At 39.0% G+C, this 19,799-nt stretch overlaps 1 protein-coding gene across 2 annotated transcripts in view; it reads right to left on the bottom strand.

Moving 5' to 3' along the window:
• The window catches only part of dennd1b (DENN/MADD domain containing 1B), a 138,262-nt gene that overhangs the window by 117,302 nt on the left and 1,161 nt on the right, over positions 1–19,799 (bottom strand). The window lies entirely within an intron of this gene.

The following is a 19,799-nucleotide window of genomic DNA, read 5'->3' as shown; positions in this document are numbered from 1 at the left end:
AAGGGCTCAGGGAATGACCAATCACGGCTCAGCTTCACAAAACAGGTGAGCCGTGATTGGTCATTGCCGGAGCCCTGAGTAACTGTGATGTAATTTTCAGTTGACAGCAAGAGGCAAAATGGCCGCCCCTGGGTTGAATAAAAAGGGGTGAATTTAGCTGCTTAATGTAATTCATATTCCAGAAACGCAATATTTATCAGAATACTGTGTTTATAGTTCATAGAAGATACTATTGTAAAGATTTTTGGGGGTTGATTTCCCCTCTAAAGTATTATCGAGTACAGGTAGCGATTCCAGGTGCCTAAACAGTTCAAATGTGAAAGGTACCCTTCATTCCATAAAAAATAAAAAATAACTGCGTAAATTGGCTTGTATTTGATGTGTTATATGTGCATGGCGAGGTAAAAAATATTTTTTTTTCCTATCTTATGACAATTGTCTTCATAATTCTATGCGTATTGGCACGTCCAAGTAGGCTAAAAATGAAAAGTGCTGGCATCTTCATTTTGGCATACATTTTTGCTTCTTGGGATTTCCAAACAAGACAAAAAGGAGCTATTGGCAGACAATGGCATTCCTAATGCTGCTGGCTGGAAGAAGAAGTTGGCACAAGATGCCATGTGTCAGGAAGCTCATACTGCCCACAAGGACTGCATGTGAAGTATTTAACTTTAAGCCATTTTGTCAAAAAACTAAAAGTAAGTCTTAAGTTGATTTAAGGTTACGTCAAAATGTCCTATGCGTGCTGGGAAAAAGTGATAAATGTGAAACGCACCCGCAGTGTGTCCGCAGGATCATCTCATCTACTCAATGGCCTGAATTTAGGGTCCGTTGAAAACAAGAAAAAGACCTAACCCCAAATCCATTGTGAATACACAAAGATGAAAGCCTCTATACTGTGGGAATCAAACACAGACTTGGAGCCCTTATGGCCATCCATTGCTCTAAAAGCATAAAAAACACTTTTTTCACCTCATTCTACAAACGGCTGAATATGTGTTATGTGTGAATAGGGGGCCTGTTTGTTAAGGGAGGCCAAATCCCATATGGTGAACACCAGCTCCTCTGGTGAGAAGAGAGACTGTGAAAGCCATCGGCAGCCTCTCTCCTCCATCCGTGCTCCACAGATGAAGGGATGTTGCGCCTGCTTCTTCTTGTTTCCTCCTTTCTTTCGCTCCCTTTGCCTGCTTTCCTCCCTTTTTCTTGGCCAGGGGTTAAACTGCTGCACTCTAACCTCTTTGGCAGTTATTTCATTCAATCCGTTTTTCTTGCATGCTCTCTCATCTGTGAGAGAGACTTATTTCACAGTATGTAGTGGATTAGGCCTCATTCGTATGCCCCCGTACAAAAGCATTGTTTTAGCAGCAGCCAGAATGCTGTAACAGGAGGAAGCTGCCGCTGGTAAGCATCCACAATACGGCCATTGTGGACATAGGGCTGGAGGGACCCTGCGCTAGAGGTTGTCTAGACTTTGAGCCCGGGCCGATTGGGGAAACAGAGGGAGAAAATCCCATCAGGCAGTGGAGTGAAAGTTAACTAAGGTACCCTGCTGTGAACCTGATGAAGATGTCAAGCCAACATATGGCAAAAAAAGGCCATTGTCAGAAGAAGGAGCTTTCTTCCCTAAGAGGGTGGCTAAAGAAGATCAGACGGGGTGCAACCTAAAGGAAGGAATAACTGTGGTGGTCATCGCTTTACTTCTGGATCAGTAGACTTATTCTGGCTGGGAGGAGGCCCAACTCCTTCGCTTGCAGTTTAAAGAGTAAGCAGATTAACTGGCATCTTTCAAAAGGCCAGCCGGAAAAAAACACACTTGGACATTTACAACATTTTTTTTTGCTTTTACCAATAGACCAGGCCTCGACGCGGTAAATGGCATTACATTTCATGCTGATTTAGTCAGCAGAGGTTTCGAGTAAAGATGATATGGTCCTTAAGTTTATTAAAAACTGATTGGTCACACTAGGTAAATTACAAATGAGAAACTGAAAGAGGTGGTGCGAGGCTCAAGTGAGTACATTGTTAACTACCTTCATTCAATTTGACTTTGAAAATTAGCAACATTTTCTAACTGGTCATTTGAATCAACCTGCCACCGTGAATGCAGAACATTAAGAATAACATTTCAAAACTGATCCTATCCAAGCCTAAAAATAGATGTTCGTTTTTATTTTACAATTTACAACCCAAGCCAACAAAAAGGAGGGAAAAACAACTTCTAAGGGTTGCATGTGCTTTTCCAGACGGAAAAAGAAAAGAAAAAAAATCAACAACTGGCAAGCTTCACATGCACAAGATCGTGGCCAGGGGGATTTTCTAATCCACTTCTTCATGTACATCTGAAAAGATAAACAACAGCCTCAGCCTCAGCCTCACTGGAAGAAGACGAAAGACAGAGCTGCATTGAGATGATGTGACCCTAATAATGCCACATTAGTTGTTTCATTTTCCCGACGATGTGAGAAAAATGCTTCAGTGGGACAAGCTGAGAAAAGCAGAGGGGGAGGGAGGGGGTGAAGTGGAGCGATGCACAGACAGAGATGGAAAGAGAGAAGTGAAAGCGATACTGTCTCCAGGCTAGTTGGGATGCAACCCAATTTCACAGCTTCACGAATGAGTGGCATAGCATATGGAGGCAACCTTTGTGACAGCCTCTGTGTATCACCACATATCAGTGCTGATATTTCCAGTCAGATTCCATACTGGTCCAACATTACGTCAAACGGAGGCTCTGCTTGACTGCATCTTCAACACAACGTGCTCAATATTTGTTTGGCTAGCTAAGAAGGATGTAACCAGTATCAAGGCAACATTTTTACGACTAAATAAAATCTATGAAGCTTGACAAAGTATGAAATATAGCTCAAACTCTTCTTCCCAAATAGAGCATTGAAGGACAGATGGCTGAGCAAGGATGTCATCACTGCAGGTTAAAGATGACAATTCCATAAATGATGAAAGATTTTTTTTTTTTAAATAATTATACGTACATCTTAATGTCACACATTTATCTTCATGCAGCCCATTTATGTAAAACAAAAAACTGAATTATTAAAAGGTAAGGACCCGTAATGACTTTAAAAACAAAATGAACAAACGGGCACAAGCCTTGTTTTTGCCGGTATTATATTGAGTTATCAGGTGTGGATCTTCCTCACTCACAGGCGGATCTTAGATTTTGCATGGACACAAGACCGTAATCTGCAAGCCTTGTAGGAAAAAGGTGAGAATAAAGAGAGCCTGAGGACTAAATTGTTTCACCATCTCAAGAGCTAACATCACAGACATTAAAGCTACACGAGTCAGCTATCCATGGCAAGCCTTACGCAGCCAAAGTAACAGCAGAAAAACACATTCAGCAAAATTGTAAGACACAAGGCAGTCGCTGACTCCATCAGAACAACCACAGCGAGAACAGCAGAGAAAAGTAAAGTACTGAAAATCATATTTGAACAATTTAGATCTAAAATGCCAACTGCCCGTCTGGAATTATCCATTAAAATCTGTGTGCGTCCTTGTTTATGGCAGACAATCAAAACTAGGGGTGTGAGTGTTTATTGAGCCCATTAATTGTTTGTTTGTTTTTAAATTATGTTAATCATATCTTGAAGCCTTTAATTTATCGTCCATTGGAATGCATGACTTGGCTACAACCAGCAGAGGCACTGTTTTCTGGTAGTGAGTCAATAACTTTGGTCCATGCAGCTTTCTTATCTGCTCTGATGACTTTTACAGGTTTCAAATGTTGCAGTAGAGTTGCAACGATTAATAGATTACCTGAAAAATAATCAATTATCAAATTAATTTATACCTCTTTTGATAATCGATTCATCATCAGACCTTGTGCAAATTTAAATTGTCCAAATATTAGGAACATCAGCCTCTTAACAGTAAATAAATATCCACTGTTTTTTGTAGCCCACCGTGAAAGCAGACTGATTATTTTTGTGTTAGTCAAAATAAGACATTTGGAAACACCAATTTTGGCATATGGACCAAATCAGTAACTATAATGTATCAATCAATCAATCAAGACTGAATGTATGTTTGTGCTATTTCTGCACTGCCAATTTGAAATACTATCTTGTTTTGGAAAAAAAGGGATGAAAATTTCATTTCTAGTTCTAATAAGGACAATGAACTTGAGTTCTGAAGTTAAATGCTTATCACAACACCAGACAGCATGTTTGAAAGATTTATAGTGGAAGGTTATGCACAGGCTTTTATAGGAATAGGGCAAAATGTTGAGATATTTGACGATGCAAGCAAAGCACTCTCATGTTACTGTGTTTTAAAACAAATACTGACAACAAAGTGCCAAAACAAAAAGCAAACTGTTCTGCAGTGATTAATTACCATGTGACACACCTGGAAAATTAAGAGCTGGTCCAGACTACGTCCATGCAGCAAATCACTGGGTTCTTCATTGTATATATTCAGATGTATTATTGGTTAGTTTGCCGAGAAACTGTGCTATATTTTCTGGTGACCAAGCATAAAGCAGTGATTCCTTGTCGAATTCTTTTTTAGAGGTTTGGGGGTCGCTGGTTCGGTCTCTCTTTTGACAGACAGATGGATAGGAATCCTATTTTGAGGAGTGTGACAAAACGAAGTTTTTGGATGTACATAAAGTTAAGGAAAGCCGGTGATCAGGTGATTGTCAGTCAGCAGCAGATGCTTAGGGGAGAGTTTCTTTTCACTCTTTGAGGTGGTGGGTTGCGGCATCACAGAAAACACTGTGTCGCGCGGCAGCTCCTTGAGGTGTGGAGAGGATCGATCTCTGTTAATGTCATATGGCACAGCACCCAGAGGCAGCAGCATGGTGCTGATGACAGTGAAAAGCCTTGCCTTTGGCGGCTACATGCACGCTGCTGCTGAGCTGTGATTTGAAGTTCACATGCAAAGGCTGACAGAAAGACAGCTCTCAGTCAGGCATTCCAACTTTAAGTCAGTCAGCCAGTCTTTCCACAGGGAAGACAAAACATCTGTACCCGTTAAAAGCAAAGAGTGTCACATAAAAGCTCAAAGTTCTGCAGGACTGGTGGGCAAAATGCTGGTACACAATACAAATAGTATTTTTTTATTTTTGTTTTTATAAATAACAGTGAATTCAACTATTCCCCTATGTACAAAAGTTCACTGGAACATCTATCAAATACTGCTGAGGTTGTACAATTACATATCTGAAGGCACCTTAGCATATCTCACAAGAAGGCTTCTATCTTTGCCTGTCTGAAAAATTGCAATAGGTCAAACATAATGATAATACGGTAATAAAAACCAGGAAACGATCTGCATTTAATTATTCTATGATGTGAGTCATGACTCGCAAGCACAGCTGTAATTTGCCACTGCATTCGTCTTGACATCCCACACATCAAATTAATCGTGAGTACGTACACAATGTACAGTTTTTAAGTATTATTGTGTCATTGGTGAGTGGCAAAGGTGTTTTTACGCTCACATGATAAGGATAAAAAGTAAAAATGCCAGACACGAACCCAAAGATACCATTTTATCAGAATTTTTGGGGAAAAATGCAACCATTCAGAGGCAGTCTGGAAAAAGTGGTATTGGTGCATGCCTAGTTCCAGGGCTTCATTTCAACAGCAATCAATTTGCTTTTACAGTTGAACACCTGTTTCAGAGGTCTACCAGCTTTCCAGAACGGACAGTAATCAATCTGATTGTACGGACAGCCTCAAGATATAGTGGGGAAAGACCTCTGTGAAATAAGTATGTTTACGATATCCACTTTATTTTTGTGTTCTTGAAGAAGTGAGCAATTGATGTTGAGAACAGTTAGACTAATTTGTAACTATAGAAACAGCCTGTTGCAGAGCTATAAAACACTATGGCTCATCCATATTTTGCTAGGGAAATGACTGAACGCAAAATACTGATTGTTTCGAATATTCAAAATAGAATTCAGCATTCGACATGAACGGTGGCCCCGCCCGAACCATTACGGGAATGTGTCAGGAAATTAAAGACACCAAAAATCCAGGAATCCAAAATTCAGACACTGCTCAGTAACATTTTTAGAAATACATTCGACAGAAAATAGTGCAAGCTACTTTGCGGCGCTCTAGCTACCTACGTACAAGCTATGGCTGGCTAGCTAACGTGGCTTAATTTATTTTGCACAGGGACTTTTAATTTGCACACTAAAAGTTATTCTAATTCACATTTGTGTTTGTTGTTTATTTTAACAAATTTGCTTCTCTGGGCTACATAACAAACCTATTCAGAAAATATTAATTAATTAAATTATTATTATTAACTAAAAAATATGTTTTACCCATAATTGGATATTGTGACATATACTGTTACAGTTAAAGGATGCTATTTACTGCATACCATGATATGAATTTTTGGCTATAGTGCGCAGCCCTACATGATATATTGCACTGTGGTGGAGGTGTGGAAACAAATTCTGTGCTGTGAATACACTGCAACTCTGTGGCGCTGTTACACAGGAATTTATAAAAAGTTACATATTAATGTTGGAGTATAACTTGGACTTGCAGCCGTTATTAAAGAGCAGTTAGGGAACGTATGAGCATACAGCCTATGCCTCGGATACACACACAGATCTATACTAAACATTTTAAAGAATCAGACCCACATAAAAAATATGAGAATTACAGAGCACAACTGGTATTAACAGAGATTGCCTTCCTGGATATAAAATCTGGCAATTAATACCCATGTTACAATTTAAAATACACAGTAAACTGAGACGAGCCAATGACTGACATGCTTGTGAATCTAAGTATCGCATGGTCACACAGACTGTCTGTCTGTAAACAAATTGTAGCATTTCAAATGATAAATGGTCTAAGACATCCACAAAAGCATCAAGATTGACCTATATTTTCTGTCCTGAAAAATAGGCCAAAGCCCAAATTAAGGGCCAATAGAGCTACAACATGCATGTAAACGCCATCATCTTCACAGTAATTGTGGGGTGTAAGGCAACATCAGAGTAGCCTTGAACAGAGAGACATACCCTGGAGGCATAGCTGTTGACATGTAAATAGTGAGGACAGAAACTGAAATGACAGCACAGACAGCAGGCTTGTACCACTAGTTCTGCTTGACTTGGGTTTGTTCTTGGTGCCTAAATTAAGAGTCTGGATGTCAGAATACCAGTACTCATATCATGTCAATAAGTAGGTTGATTTTCTTAATTACCGATGGAAGATACATATCTGTCTTTTACATCATGTGGTTTAGAGATCATTTTGCATTAGCTTACAAGGCAATAGTTCAGAGAGGGTCCAAATACCAGTCTCTAAAGAATTAATCTTTTTCGATTGGTCTAAATTTCACAGTGTATGTAAGTTTTTATATTTTATATGTCAAAGGTATCAAAATAATGGATCTCTACATTCCAACTGTTTGTTGTCCTTCCATCTTTCCATTCCATGCAGTTCTAAAGGAGTTTAGTTATTGTATTACAATCTGTGGACTGTAGAATGGGTGTAAAAATAAAAAATAAATCTGTTTCCTATTTCAATAAATAACCATACATTATGCAAAGAAGAACAAACAAAAAATGCTGGATTAACTCCATTGTTGTCCATGGCTCCTCTTTGTTGCCTTCATCACACTGTGCCACTCTTAATATGGCCATCCAATCTCCACACCCAAGAGAACCAAAGCAAGCCGGGAGAGCATATCCATGATTAAGTCATTCCAAGCTTGAGAAGCACTTCTTTTTTTTTCTTTTTTAAAAATGCGTAACCATGTCTGCATTCACACTAGCCCGATCTGTTTTAACTGAACTGTAGTTTTCTTTTTCCTTGGTGGTGGTTTACTTAGTGACATGTTAACGTGGTAACAGATTTTTTATGGAAATATTCAACAAAACGTCTTACTTACGGTTAGGGTTCACACATTTAGCATGGAAGAATGTTATGTTAATGGCCATTAAGCCTTAATAATTTATTTCAATGCTGTTCTAACATGAAACAGATTGCAACAGATTGTTTGTTAAATACAGTGGCTCAGAGTTATAAGTCTGAAGTTTCAGATAAATAAATAACTTTTTCATACAAATATTACAGTGTACATGTACAAGTTTACTCATTAGTATTTTCTAAATTTGAGTAAAAAAAACAATTGTAATCGCAATAATCAACTTATAGATTCGTATCGGGGTTAATTGGTATCAAATCGTGACCTATGAATCGTGATACGAATCGAATTGCCAGGTACTAGGCAATTCACACCCCTAGTTTTTACAATATAGTCGTGAGTTTTGAATTTGACTTTTGAGGTCCGCACATCAACACAAGATGTTTGTCAAATGATACAGCCATAAAAATGGAGTCCTCTTATTGGTTTAAGACGAAATGTCTTAAATATCCCATATCTGCTTCCAATAACAGTGTGAAAAGTCAAAAGATTTTTGAGTAGAGTTTTTTTTATTATTATTATTAGCCCCACTTGTCAAGGCACGGCAAGATTAGTATCACCACAGCAAAATTAAAGCAGGAGTGAACTAATCCAGTTGATTTGTGGGTGAAACTAGGGCATCTTGGTATTACATGCATAAGAACCAGCCAATCATTGTACTTAAGCCTCCAAATGATTGGTTGTGTGTATTTGTAGGCATGTATGTATATTTGTATTACAAATGCCATCTGCTGTGCTACACATATTCCTCGTTACCGACAGTCATCTCTTGACATACGTGTGAAGAAGAGCTTATACTTTCAGCTGGGTCCTCATTTCGTTTTTGCTTCATTGACTTCATGTTTTAACATTAATAATCCAACAGCTACCCAGAGGATCTAAAGAATGGTCACAGAGGAATATATTCACTTAGGTCTATTACCATGAACGCACACAAACAACAGCCAGCAAAAACAACAACAGTAAAGTCTGTAAAGCTGTGAGTGAAAGTGATGCGATGAGCCACTTCCGCATTTATCAAAATCATCGCATTTTAAATTATTGATCAGGCCCTACATTTCCCCAGTTTTAGTCTATAAATAGCCTGCAGTGGATTCTCCATGCCTCAAAGTATTTCCATGTTTTTTCCCATCTAGATGCTATTGTAAACACAAATGAAAAATTAAAAAATAAAGAGGGATTGCGGTAAAACTATTAGATTAGGCATAATTTATTGATGCCCGATCTACAAATAGCTCACCTCTTGCTGTTACAGCAATAACCTTGTCACCAATCAAAACCCAACCTCACACATTCAGGCCCAGTGCTTCATGCTTTGGCCAATACACACTATTCTGATGAAACAACTGCTGTCCAGAGGGTGTTGGATGTTTCTAAGGGAGTGCGCCAAGCACTGCATGTCACGAGGTCATATGGCACCAAAAGAGAATCCCGCTCCATGGTCCCCGAAAGGCCCGTGTATCCATGCGATACAGTTGAAAGCAGACTGAAAAACTTTGCCTTGTTTGTGTCGGCAAACTATCTGTGGAAAAGGTTGATTAAAAAATATTACAAGGTGCAACAATGACTCAACACTTTTGCTTACCAACAGAAATTAAATGAGCAGAAAAAGGCAATGGCAGTAACTGAAAAGTGTGTTAAAAAGAGAATAAACACAAAATAAAAAAGGGAACCCTATTACCATTTATAAATAGTGACAGGTCAACTACTGACAGAGACTGTGCTGATAGTCAAATACTAGGATCTTAAATCACTCCATGTAAGGGACCATATGAAGGACATATGTAGTACATCAAGCATTTCCGGTGCAAAGGTGCGGCGGGTTATGTGTTTCCGGCTTTTGGAGGAAAATGATCTTCATTCTTTAAATGCTTGTTCATGCGGGTTTATGTAAAAGATATATTCAATAGTTTGGAGCTGGTGCTTTTCAAGGTGGAAATGTCATCAAAGTTGTGAATTTTTAACAACGGTGAGCTAGGTGCAGCTTTGGCCGCTGATGTTCCCTCTGTCCCTGCTCGGCACCTGGCTAGGATAATTACAGCTGCTCCGTCTCGAAGGTGTGGGTACGGGGGATCAAGAAAGTCTCGAGCCGTGCCAACATTTATCTTCATCTTACAGTTAGGTTGTTTAAGTGCCAATAAACAAAGTTGAATGTCTCAATAGAAGCCGTGCAAGTCTATGTAGACAAGAACCTGCATGTGCTGTGCAACAGATATGTTGCTTTGATCGTTTCGCCGACACTTGAATAACTGGAGCAATTGGAAAAGTAATACATCATTTCTACTTCTAATTCCAGGAGACAGTGAGTATACTGTATTATGAAGCATTTTAATGCTGTCAGCGTTACTGCTACAGTATGCATTAGCCTAGCAACCGGAAGTTAGCATGCCACCGTACCCCAAATGTGGAAATGGTGCATGCATCATGATACAGTCCATTCATTAGAAACAAATCAAAGATACCTTCAGTCTTTTTCAATGATATTAAGTTGGAACTGGACCCAACAAGCACCAGGTTCCGACAGAGCAATGAATGGATGAGTAACTCTGAGTAGGGACTCGGGAGATACAAATGACTCCAGACAATAACAAAAAAGTGATGCTTGAGAACATGGGGTGAAGCTGTTACAAAGGCATGCCAAATCAAGTCTTACTTTTTGGCACACTGGAAACATTATACTTACGGATTGACACTGAGGATTTAAAAGTCCATTACTAGTATCGAACTAACTGTTTCCCTTTTAGGGACAGGTTTGGATTGTGTTGAACCATAAGATGAGGAATTAAATGTAATGTTGACAAGTACATACAGCATGTCCAGCATTTCCTTAAATAATGCCATTAAGAAGGTCTAAAATTTGATTAATTGCACTAACAACATAACACGCAGTGTTATTTTGCTCGACACGATACTAGCATTCAACAAGTTGTAATTCATAGGATTCACCCATCTATAATGAAAATATTTATTTTTAAATATAATGAATCATTAAAAAAAAAAAAAGATTGATCACGGTCATTTATTAAAATGCCCAACCCTAGTCATTACTATATCCAACCTTACACTAATACCATAGTGGTGAAAGCAATTATACCTGCTTAATTTGACTCGGAGGAAACAGAACAAAGACTTGGATGACATCTTGATCTTTTGTAAATGAGCTAATTTAGTAAAGTCACATGGGTGAGCCAAACTAGAAAGGCATAAGGGTTGTGAGATAAACAATGTGTGAGGACCAAGGGTCTTCTCAAGAGTGCAAGTGAAGGAGTGTGGCCTCTCTAATGACCAATCAACACCCTCCTCGCTGCCATGGCATCTGTTAGTACTCCAACGGCCTCCGATTTGAGTGTGATTCTGCCATGAACTCAACATGCCGCCGGGATCCAATCACACAGCGGAATAAGTGAGCTTTGGGTCGACGACCAATGCTGACATTTCATAGAATGCCAACATTCAACCTTTTCTAAAAGTTCTACTACATGTGAGTTTTGCTCCATGAATACAAAAGGTGGAAAAAAGAAATGAGGGGGAAAAAAATCTGAGTTCTGCTTGAGGGGGCTAGAGGAAAGAAGCAAGCAGACGGCTATTGAACTAGCGAACAGTAGGTGACCCTTTTGAGACCTCCACATCTCATAGGATACTGTACAAAAGAGACATTTCATAATTGGACAAAGTCAAACTAAAACATCATGCAGATAAAAGGCCAAATTGTGTCTGCTCTATACTTTTTGTTGTAGATTTCTTTGGATGTGTTTCTCGATGAGGTTTGAACAGTTATTTAAACACACCTAATTGAGCTCTAGCAGCCTATTTACATTATTAGCACTATCATTAATTAATTCATTCAATTTAAAAACTTTCATATGTATCTTAACGTTTAAGCAAGCTAATGTTTTTGTACAATATACAGTAACTGTTGTGAAAGCAAAGAAAATTTCTTAATGTAAAGCGCACTATAAGCGATGTGTGCATTACGTTTGCGCATGCGTATAAATCAAGTTCTTAAAATAACTTGCTACCAAACAAAGCCGTCATTTGAATGGCGGGGAATGGAGTGCTGAACGCGTTTGCGTAACTGCACACCTTAAAGCTTGCAAGCGTTGTTTAAATGACTTAAGTGACAAAACGACAGGTGCACTTGGTGGCATTTTTAACTGTCCTAATGGAGTTTATCGACAAAAAAAAAACATTGCAAAGCTCGAGAAGACGGAAGTGTACGCCTGTAAACCTCCGTTCACTCTTCCCAATTTCCAGACAGAAAAGAAAGATCCAAACGGACGTATAAGAGACTAAAATGGATTTTTTTTTAAACACATTTATTTTGTCAATATCCTGAAAGCGATGGAACAGAAGGAAGCATTACAAAGCTTGCTAGAAGACGTACATGTAAACAAACTAATGAAAAAACTGTCATTTAAGAGCCTGCTTCTAGCCCCAATTGACCCCTTCAGTGAAGAAAGCTCCTACCCGTCTCTTGATCGCGTCCCGGTGTTGTGTCCTCGGTCTAACTCCCGGTAAAGTGCACACATTCATTCAAATAATAAGCACTTAAATAGGCTTAACTGTCGTGTCCCGGCAGAGGGCAGTCAAGTAATGACACGCTATGCATGTTTAAAATAGATTCAATAAAAAAACATCAACTTTCCTACGGTTGAAATGGTCCAAATCAGGGCTTCCCCCGTTAGACTCTATTCGTTTTCAATGACAGTGCAGTGCCGGCCTACCCATAATGCACCGCGTTGCGGAGATGCGCACTTCGCTTGCTCTAGATCAGGGGTCATCGACATGTCTATAATTGTAAAACAAGATAACAATGCATTTTAATATTCTTAAAGTGCATATTTGTTCACTTTTAAAGAATTATTAAATGTTTCCTGATTCCTCCTAATTTGTTTCTCGTATCCTATAAATAAATGGACACGGGGGAAACAAATTACACAGGTAATAGTTTGTCATGTGAAGGTGTCTGTGTTCCCACAGCTATACTCAGAGTTTTTAGAAAGAATAAATTGTCTCCGTAATTACAGCATGAATGTAGTTGTAAACTGATATGCTGATCTCTTAAGTTTATTGCTTTGTTACTGGAAACAATCTGGCTGAAGGGAGAGGGTGAGGACAGGTAGCATCTGTCCCCACCTACTGCCTTGGCAGCTTTTGCATCATCTGCTAGCTTTGGCAGCATCTTGGAAGCACATCAATATGGCTTTATGTAGCCAGGACCGCTAGTAGCTAGCATGCCAGTCACGCTCTGAGGAAACACTCACTCACAGCCTGAGCATCCAAAGAGCACTGAGCCAACAGAGCTAAGCACAACTGAGCTCGCATTGAACAGGGAGGCCAAGTCTCTCTGGACCTGCATGGGGGGAAAGGGGCCAGTGTCTGTCATCTATTCACACAGGCGTGGTTAGAAGTGGAGAGCAAAGTCCACACATATACGCGCCTACCATTGCTTTGAGCTTTATTTTCATGATTTTCCCTACCAATGATTAAATTGGCGGATACATGCTATCCTAGCTAGTCAATTCCTTTTTCTGGAGAATATTTTTTGATAAGTTCACTAGAAATCTATTGTTATTTGAATTACAGAGACGATAACATAACTCAATTACCAGTTGAGGCAGATGGGAAGCTTCAAACATACCCATAGCAGGTAACAGGAACAAAATATCCTAAACATCATACATGAACAAATTTGCTGTTTGCACAGGAAAATGAAAAAACATTGGATTGTAAAGGTCATGCATGCATCATTAGGTACAAAAGCCTATAGCATTTAGAGTGGTTCAATAGCCCTGCTGGCATAACATCAGAGACCCTCGGAATTCTCATGAGATCCTCCTACACGGTCATCCTATCCAATGTACACAGCAAACAACAGATCATTTCAGTGGATTCACATTTAGCGTCTGTTTAAAGGACAGTGTCTTCAATTGAAAATTGGTCATTTGCACATGTGCTTGTCGAAAGCTTCCTCAGCAAACTGTACAAACCCGCACCAAGTGACCAGTGGTGACTCAATACTTCAATTAAATAAGTTTTGAACCTGTAAAAACAATAGAGGGAAACTCCCACAATAGTTGGCTGATTAATAAAATGCTACAACAACTAGGGCTGGGCGAAAAATCGATTTGTTTTTAATTAATTCGAGTGTTTTGTTGTGGACGATTAAAATCGTTTTAACATTGATGTTTTTTCTCCTTTTCGTTGCGCCGCGCCCGCTTCCGGGCTTCAGTAACTTTAGCTCTGCCAGTCGTGTTTTCACACACTCCATACGGGAGGAACTCAACAACAGCAAACAAACTACCGCTTAAAAAAAAAATAGAGAGATATATATAGTTAAAAAAACTGTTTACCATGTTACTGCGGGGGAGTCATTTACACAAGGAAGCACGTATGACAAGAAAGGGGCACAATAAAAGCGAACACATTGCACCTCGCTAATGATATGGCACCCATGTATACAGTGAGAAAGACTCGATTTCACCACTTGCTGAGAACGGGAGAACCCAAGTATGTGCTACTGCTACCTAGCCGCAAGTATACAGCTCAAGTTGCCCCACGCCATTTGTTTAGGCAGTGGTTATTTTGCCGTGACTGGCAACTCAAATGCTAGCGATATTTTTGCTCTGAACGGCTCCAATGTTGGTCAATCGCCAGAGCGAAGAAATCTTTAGCCTGCTGTAAATTGGATATTTTATCCTGATTGCTTATAGACATTTACAAGCTTATGTGAATACCACAAATGCGCACGTTTATTTATGTTGCTGCGTGGTCGCAACATGTACGCTATCTTGTCGAGACGGACTCGCCTTGCAAGCGCTTACCAGTATGAAAGACAAGCTTACTTTCACTTGCCGTGCCAGTGACGCTTATCGGGCTCTGCATCGTCTGCGACATAAAATCCTTATGAAATGTAGTATAGTGGGCTGGTAATGCTGATAACAGCCTATTTTCAGTGACAAAAAAATAAATAAAAAATTGAAAAGTGAAAGAAGATCTATAAAAGGGGGTGACTAATCACGGTAAAATAGCCGATTTACGGCAGGCCAAAACTTTCTTACTCCGCGGACTGGCCAATCAAATAACGCTAAAAGGACATTTGCCAGTCATGGCAAAACAGCCACCTCAATTTACATGACATTACTTGTACTTGTAAAATCAGCAGACAGTTGGAGGGGATGACAAGCTCAGACCTCGGTTCCTACATTAAAGCCAAAATGTGATGTTTATTTGTGTCATATTGAGGTAGCACTGTTTAGCTTTTAAAACAAAGTTGGCAAAAAAGTTTTACTTTTCTACTTTTTTTTCCAGAAGTATTTGATTCAAGGTAGAAGTTTCGTACATTGATTCCAAGAGAAAAAATATGGTTACTTTTGTTAACTGATCAAATAAAAGCAAAAATTTATAAGTTCTTGGTTTATGTAAAAAAAAAAAAATTATATATATATATATATAAAATCTGGAAAAAATCATAAATCAAAATTTTTGTTAACATTTTTTTATTTTTAGGTAAAATGGCCCAGCCCTAGCAGCACAAACACCATAAAAATGGTCTCTATTATAACGCTTACCATGAATGATTCGATCAACACAAAAACTGTGTTATTTTGGAGATATACTGCAACAATAAACGTGAAGCCACATTTTTATGTAACTACATTAGCAGCGTCCTCCTGAAATGTGCCAACATAAGTAACAAGACACTGCAGAACAAATATAAGGTCCATGAATAACTCACCATAATGTTAAATCAAGAGCTGCTTGCCGCATATTGTGCAGCACAGGCCTCATGCTTGAACATCACCTGTCTGTCACCGTAAATCCATATTTCAAGTAGGTACCCTGCTATTGTCTGTGAATGCATCTTCCTCTTTCTTGTTAGCATAAGAACCTATGACCGTCTCAACACTGGGCCTTTTCCCCGTTGCAAAGAAACTTTCCAAATACGTATGTTTTTTACTAATTTTGCTATCTTGTGGATTTAATATCAGCGCGCCACAACCAAGATAGCATCTTGACATGTGTCATGATCCGTCATAGACAGTTATAAGAGAGAGAATCCAGTCACCTTTCAGAGTAAAATATATTTTTAGCCTCAGATAATAAATAAATCTGAAGTACAGTAAAAAAAAAAAAAAATCATCATTTCAACAGTGCAAATGGCAGCTCCTCGGCCAGCCGGGCAGCAGAGTCATGGACAGAGAAACTTGGTGTGGGGATGCCGGTATTTCCGTATGTAAATTAGCTGCACTGTTGCCTCACAATCCAGCTTCCATCAAAATTTAGCATAGAGTTCTCACAGATAGGTGAAAATTCTTTATTTATGTGGGATGAACCCCTTGAGACGTAACATATTGTTTGTAAGTGGGTCCCACACAAGAAATACATCATGGCAATCCATAATACCATACTAGACAAAATAATAATAATAATAATAATAATAATAATAATAAAAACCATTAACGGCAACCTCAGTCTCAACACAGAGTGAAAACAAAACAAAAATTCATAACATTGATAAAAATAATATTTTAAGATAAGAGAATGTAGGATTACAGTACATTAGATTATAATTGGACATGCTGACAATTGGATTTTAAATAATGAAACAACTTATTTTTGTAGATATGGAGCAAGTACAACAAACGAATATTACTCGGTAGTGTTCCAGTTCCAGGGGGCCAACCCCCTCTTTTCTTGCCTATTACTTTGGATGCTGTAACCTTTTAAGACAAAATGAGGCCATAAACAAATAATAGGATGTTCTTTTCAACACATTTTTTTCATATTCATTCCACACACGCAACCATTGTCTGAGTGTTTCTTCATAATGACTAAGAACTTATTTTAAGAACACTAGTTGTTATTAGCCAAAGAGAAACAACAACAAAAACAGAATAAAACCATCTCATTGCAGGCCTGCCTGCCAACATGTGGGTGTCATCAGCACAGTGCTGATTAAAGAAGGTGCGAAGGCTAGTTAACACAGGAAGACACAGGCCATCTTAAAAAGAGTGATTTTCATTGGACAACAGTCTTGTGCCTTTTGAAGGTGACCTGAACATCAGATTGCTTGTGTGACAGCGTCATACATGGATCTAGTTTCAGGGCCTGCAAGACCAGGATGTGGTGAGGAAGGCAAAGCAGTGTTTGCAACATCAGCAAAACCATGTGAGCTTTCCATTGACTCAGGCATGGCTCCCTCCCGGTCACTGTTAAGTATGTTGTCGTAAACTGGATTTATATGCTTGGTAAAGACTAAGGTACTTAAGAACTAAATTGCAGTCCGAGTCCAAGTGAAATTTCACTTGTGTTCTGTTAACGAGAGAAAGTCACATAAGAATACAGACGAGTTGAAGTCTTCCACCATATCTCCTAAATTTCATGTTGTTAAGGTCATCATTCTTTTACTTAAAGTCATGTCTCTACTTCAGTCAGGTCATAAGGAAATAACACGTCAAACTCAAGCGAGGCATTTTGGCAAAAGAAGCAGATTGCAGTGAGTGACAAGAGGTTTCACATCATGGCCAAAGCCTTTCTTGTTATGACTCACAGCTTTAACCCTTTCTTTGACAAAAAAATGAGCTCCACACAGCAGTGAGTCAAAAGCATGTCACAAAGTACACGAACATTAGCCTGTTAGGCAAAGACAGTTAAACACACAAATGTTTCATGAAATATTAGCAGATTAATTTATTGGCCAATTTGAAACCCTGTCATTGGCACCTGCTTGTCGATAGTATACACAGTATATAGACATTAAAAACAAAATACTCCAACAGTGACTTTTTTCTATATAATAAATCACATCAGGTCCGAGTCCACACCCCAAATGACTGAGCTGAATGCATATGTGTGTGCAAACATTGCTGCGTAGCTGTGGCTCCAGGGAGCACAAGTCCGGATATGAGCCTGACCCTGAATCATGTGTGGAGGAAGTGGGCTATTACAGCACATGCTGCTGCTTTATGAGTTTGCTTTAAAATCCAATATCAGAACTACGTCCAAGGACAACTTGCAGTCTACTCTCTCCTTTAGCAAGGCAGCTGCACAACCGTCGACATAACACCCCCTTAATGTCAAAACTGAGAGCGCAACAATAAGATAGCTGGTGTAATAATATGCAGTGAAAATGCTTGTATGTGATATTTGACTTAGTAGCGACACTGGGTTGGATTCCATTGTATAACACAGCCGTTTTTAGTTCCATTATTCACAAATACTAGGAAATCATGTTGCCAGCAGTCACTTTCTAGGCCTGCCTTGCCACCTTTTGTCCTTGCGGTGACTGTTGGAATGTTTGACCACTGCAAATGGAACAACAGTTAATACAACTTGCTGACCCAAGCGTGATCTTTCCAAAACAATCTTTGAGGGGTCAGGGTGCAACGAGAAAGGCGGTTATCTTACAAACTGAACGGCAGCAGCAAAGTGCAGACTGGAAGGTCAGTTGCATAGCACTAATATGTAACTGAAGCATCGCAGCTGAACTTCTGCTGTCTTTCCCCTGACCTTGCTTTCGAAAAGACGTCAACCAAGAAGCATACAGAACATTATAACAAACGTAATGAGTGCTTGTCTTTGTGCAAATAACACTAAGTTACGCAGTGTAGGTTGTAGTCGCTTAACTTGTCGTCCTGGTGCCAACATTACTACAACAATTATGACAACAACCTGTTTGCACAGTCATACAATCCCTATAATTACACAGTAAACCGTTATCTTCCCCAACCAAAGGCATTCCTGAGACACAAACTCCCATTTAGATTTTCATCAAAAAACAAACACAACAAAACACATATTTGTCCGTCTATCTCCCAAAAGATTAGTTTTCTTACAAATGAGTAAGAAAATAGCAATGAATGTTATTCATGTGGTTTTAATTTACAGTAGTTGGAAAAAAATAATGTAATTGTAATAAATTTAATTAATAATAATAATAAAACAAACTATAGGCTTATTCCAGTTTAACAACTAAGAAGCGATTCGGCTTGATTTGGGGTTTTTTGTGGGGGGGGGGGGGGTTTGAACTAGAGCTGTGAAAATTAATCAAGTAATCGATTATCAAATTAATCGACAACTATTTTAATAATCGAGTAATCGTTAGGAGCCTTTTTTTTTATTAAAAATTGTCCAGATGCTCTGATTTCAGCCTAGTAACAATAATTGTTCACTGATTTCTGTAGTCCTTTGTGAAAGAAGACTGATTATCTTCTGTGGTTAATCAAAATAAAACATTTGCAAACATCTGTTTTCACTTTGGAAAACAATGACCAAACCAGTAACAAAGTACAAGTACAAAAAACACCCATCCAATGCATGCAGACACTTCTTCGAGTTGGCATGAAAACACGCATTTGTGCTCAAAATGTCCTCTTACGTGCTTGTAATTGTGGCACGAATCGAATGGCATACCGTAGCCTCTCCCTACAGCATGTGGAATGCAGAGGTCAGGATTTTCTTTCTGATTTTTTTCCTGAACATTTTATCAAACGTGTTTTAGACTGATATTGATCAAGTGTCTAACACGATACTTATTGATAATGATTTATCACCCTCCCCTAGTTCTTCCTAGTTCTGCTACATTAGTACCTGTCAGTCAGGGGTCGCCCCAGCGAGCAACTCACATGATAAGTTTGGCACACTTTTTACGCCAGTTGTCCTTCCTGATGCAACCTACCACAACAGTGGCTGGGAAGTGAAAAATAGCATATAGGGGCTTGCTGAAGGACCCAACTGGATACTACTCTTCACCCTGTCCGGGATTTGAACTCCAATACCCTGAGTCCTAAGTTAGTGGGTGCTACCCACTGATCCATGCAGCTGCCGTCACTGACATATATGACCACAAATACACTTGTAAGTGATCAATAATT

The sequence above is a fragment of the Leptonotus elevatus genome, chromosome 11 (assembly GCF_054856555.1).
Source record: "Leptonotus elevatus isolate MCC_2025b chromosome 11, RoL_Lele_1.0, whole genome shotgun sequence".
Taxonomy (NCBI): Eukaryota; Metazoa; Chordata; class Actinopteri; order Syngnathiformes; family Syngnathidae; genus Leptonotus; species Leptonotus elevatus.
The sequence above is the reverse complement of the archived record's forward strand: the minus strand, read 5'-3'. Positions and strand labels throughout refer to the sequence as shown.